A 3,996-nucleotide genomic window follows, 5' to 3' on the forward strand; every position below is an offset into this window, starting at 1 on the left:
CGAGAAAAATTGCTTCTTTCGCAATGAATTGGCAAGAAAAATTAAAAAACTCGTCCGTTCCCGTCGCTGGATGTTCGACGGTGGTCCGTCTGATTTTCCCTTTATTTTCGTAAAATTGACGAGAATTTCGCCGTCAAAACTGTTTTCGGTGATGTTTCGATGATGGGATTTCGTCGTGTGAGGTAATTTTTGAGGAAAAAATGTCGATTTTGCGAAAAAAGTCGTTCGAAAAGTCCGTTCGTCGTACAAATTCGTTTCTCATGGTCGAGTCCGAAATTGACATCGTTTTTTTTCCGACCTGTTCGTCAAGATCGTTTTCAAAAATCAACTCCTACGAAAGGCGAAGGTTTTATCTTCGTTCTTGAAAAAATTCGACCTTCTCGGACGTCATCTTCGACCGTTTGTGAATTTTTTTCCTACACTCTGCAGGTTCGTCGGTCGTCGCTCCGATCCGTGCTGCGTCTCTTTGCGAGGCGATTTTCGAAAAGATCGCACGTACTTTTCGACCGATTCGTTCGTGAAACTTGTAGAGGATGCTTCCAAGTTTGTCTGGTCGAAAGCGGAACTTTCCTGTTATTCGTGGAAAACGCGTAACGTCGGCGTCGAACTTGGATGTCATCTCCTTGTTTCGGAGGGTCTTTGTTCGAGTCGACGTTCGATCGGTCCTTGTTCGCTTTTGGAGGTCGGCTGGTCGTCCGGGAAAACTTGAGGTTATTCAGGAGGCCATCGCCGACCGAATCGCTCATGTTCCCGCACCCGGAGGCGGTGATCTTCGCGTAAAGAGAACGATGCCATCACGCGAAAGCTGTATTCGAGGCCCACTGAATTTTCTAACTCGACGAGAAGGCTCTCGTTTAGTCCGCGGTCCGCGCGTTTTCGAACGCGCCAACACTTTGACTTTGGCGCCCAATTCGTTCTGTAAAGTTCATTCGTTCTTTCACCGAAGAATAAGCCTACCTATAATAAAAAGAAAAAAACGCGCGCGCGATAGACGAAAATATGGCCGACGTAGAAAATCAAGCAGCTTCGACGGTCGCCGGTGCCACTTCCGGCTCCTCACCGGTGAAGAAGGAGAAGAAGCCCAAAAATCCGAGAAGCAAACCTTCTCATCCGCCCACTTCGGAGATGGTCACCAACGCCATCAAAGGCTTGAAGGAACGCGGCGGTTCTTCGTTGCAGGCGATCAAGAAATATGTCGCGGCCAACTACAAAGTCGACGCGGAAAAATTTGCGCCTTTCATCAAGAAGTACCTTAAGGGCGCCGTCGCATCCGGTTCGTTGGTCCAAACCAAAGGAAAAGGAGCTTCCGGTTCGTTCAAGTTGGCTTCTGCCGTCACCGGTGCAGCTAAGGCTCCGTCCGCCACGAAAAAGAGATCTGCCGCTGCGACCGCGTCGTCATCGGCGAAATCCAAGAAGACGGGCGTTGCTAAACGTTCCGTCGCGTCAGCGCCGACGTCCGCCGAAAAAGGATCCGCCTCAAAAGCCGGTAAGAAGGCCGCCCCCGCCGCTTCGGCCAAGTCTAAGAAAACTGCCGCCGAAAAGAAGAGCGTCGCCGTATCGAAGGCTAGAAAGGCTGCGTCCGCTCCCGAAAAGAAAGCCAGCGCCGCCTCCAGATCGCCCGTCAAACCCAAGACGCCATCGAAAGCGAAGAAATCCAACAAGGCCGGTCCAACCAAGAAACCGAAAGCGCCGAAACCGAAAACGGCCAAAGCCGTCACCGTCAAAGCGAAAAAAACCGCTTCACCCAAGAGAAAGAAGTGAAAAGTCGACGACGATGATTTAATTTTTTCAACGACGACGACGTCCTGGTGGTTTCGGGAACGTGCTCCGATCGTATATATCGACGTAGGGGCACCATCGATACAAATAAATGGCCCTTTTCAGGGCCACAATTATTTTCAAGAAACGAACGAAAGATTCGCTTGGACAATGCACATTCTGTTGAGGAGATACATACTTTCATTTGATTTTCTTGTCTATTCATTTGACTGTCGAAACAGTGTTATTACAAAGAATGATAAACTTTATTATATAATAATGTTTCAAATAGTCTCAGTTAAAAGAAAATTTAATGTGAAAGAAAAAAGCAAAAGTTTATCGTTTTATGTAAGTACGAATTTTGTGAATAAATCACATAACCTAACTTTTTTTTTTTTTTTTTTTTTTTTTCAATCTCAAAAAGTTGCATGCGCGAACGATAAATTTTCAATTCGTTGGAAAATAATTGTGGTTCTGAAAAGAACCGATTTTTTTTTTCTTCTTTTAACACCTTCGAAGATGAAGAATTTGTTAATTCTAGATGGTCGGATCGGATGGATGGATGGATGGATGGAGGAAATTTAAGCCCTCTCGCCACGAATGCGTCTCGCCAATTGGATGTCTTTCGGCATGATGGTGACACGTTTGGCGTGGATGGCGCACAAGTTGGTGTCTTCGAAGAGGCCGACGAGATAAGCCTCGCTGGCTTCTTGAAGTGCCATCACGGCCGAACTTTGGAAACGGAGATCGGTCTTGAAATCTTGGGCGATCTCTCGGACGAGACGTTGGAAAGGCAGCTTGCGGATCAAAAGTTCAGTGCTCTTTTGATAACGACGAATCTCACGAAGGGCGACCGTACCGGGCCTGTAACGGTGAGGTTTCTTGACACCTCCGGTGGCGGGAGCGCTTTTTCTGGCCGCCTTCGTGGCCAACTGTTTTCTAGGTGCCTTGCCACCGGTAGATTTACGAGCCGTCTGTTTAGTTCTCGCCATCTCGGATATCGGATGAATCAAATGAAAAGAATTAACGTAGGTAGTGGCTTGCTTGCTTGCTTCGACCGAACGACCGACCGTACGTACGAACGTTCGAAAGTCAACTGAAAATTTTCGTCGCGCCAACGGCCGTTTTATAAACTCGATGAGTCATACGGCGACGCCATTGGTGGATTCGTTTTTAACGCGAGGTGGAGCTGCCGTAACTTATAAATAGTCCCGCGGAATGAAATTTTGACGTTAGTTCCATAACGAACTTGGTCGAAGCTACGTCGTTTTGTACGAAGAATTTCCTAATTTTATCAAGATGACCGGTCGTGGTAAAGGTGGCAAAGGATTGGGAAAAGGTGGCGCCAAACGTCATCGCAAAGTTCTACGCGATAACATCCAAGGTATAACGAAACCGGCGATCAGAAGATTGGCTCGTCGTGGTGGTGTGAAACGTATTTCCGGTCTCATCTACGAAGAAACCAGAGGTGTGTTGAAGGTCTTCCTCGAGAACGTCATCCGTGACGCCGTAACTTACACCGAACACGCAAAACGTAAGACCGTCACCGCCATGGACGTCGTCTACGCCCTGAAACGTCAAGGTCGTACCCTTTACGGTTTCGGCGGTTAATTTTATCATTTTATGACGTGTATCCGCATCCTCAGAGGAATAACAACAAACCCCCCGCAGGCAAGCAAACAAACAAACAAAAAAAAACGGTTCTTTTCAGAACCACAAAATAAATCAAACGAATTAAATATGTTGCTCAATTGTGTGTTTGTCTTCAAATCGAAATGAAAATCGTACGGAGTGAGTGATCATTTTAATTTGTGATCCAGGCGGCGACTTTGACAATTTTGACAGCAGTTTTAGGTTAGAATGACCATCGTTAAAAGAACGTTTTTGCCACGAAGAGTATATTTGAGGTTATGTCCAATATGGGGTAGAGTTACTCTCCTCAGACGTGACTTGAAACAAAATCTCATAGCAAATAAAACGATTGATTGTAGTATTACGGCTCACCGCTGACGACTGCTGCTGCAAGAAATTATCGAGACGGAGAGCACGTATAGGCGACCGGTGTGTGTGTGTATGTTCTTAACAGATTAATGTGCGAAATGTGAAGAAATTTACGACGAATCGGAATGTTTCTTGAATTAGATAATCAATAAATTATTATAGATAGAGTTGTCGAGTTCGTGCTTTAGTCGGGCATTGAATTTTTCTAAAAATTACGATGAAAAGTCGTAAAAATCA

This window comes from Gnatocerus cornutus, unplaced genomic scaffold, assembly GCF_029298725.1.
Source record: "Gnatocerus cornutus isolate USDA-ARS CGAHR unplaced genomic scaffold, icGnaCorn1.1 ctg00000169.1, whole genome shotgun sequence".
Lineage (NCBI taxonomy): Eukaryota > Metazoa > Arthropoda > Insecta > Coleoptera > Tenebrionidae > Gnatocerus > Gnatocerus cornutus.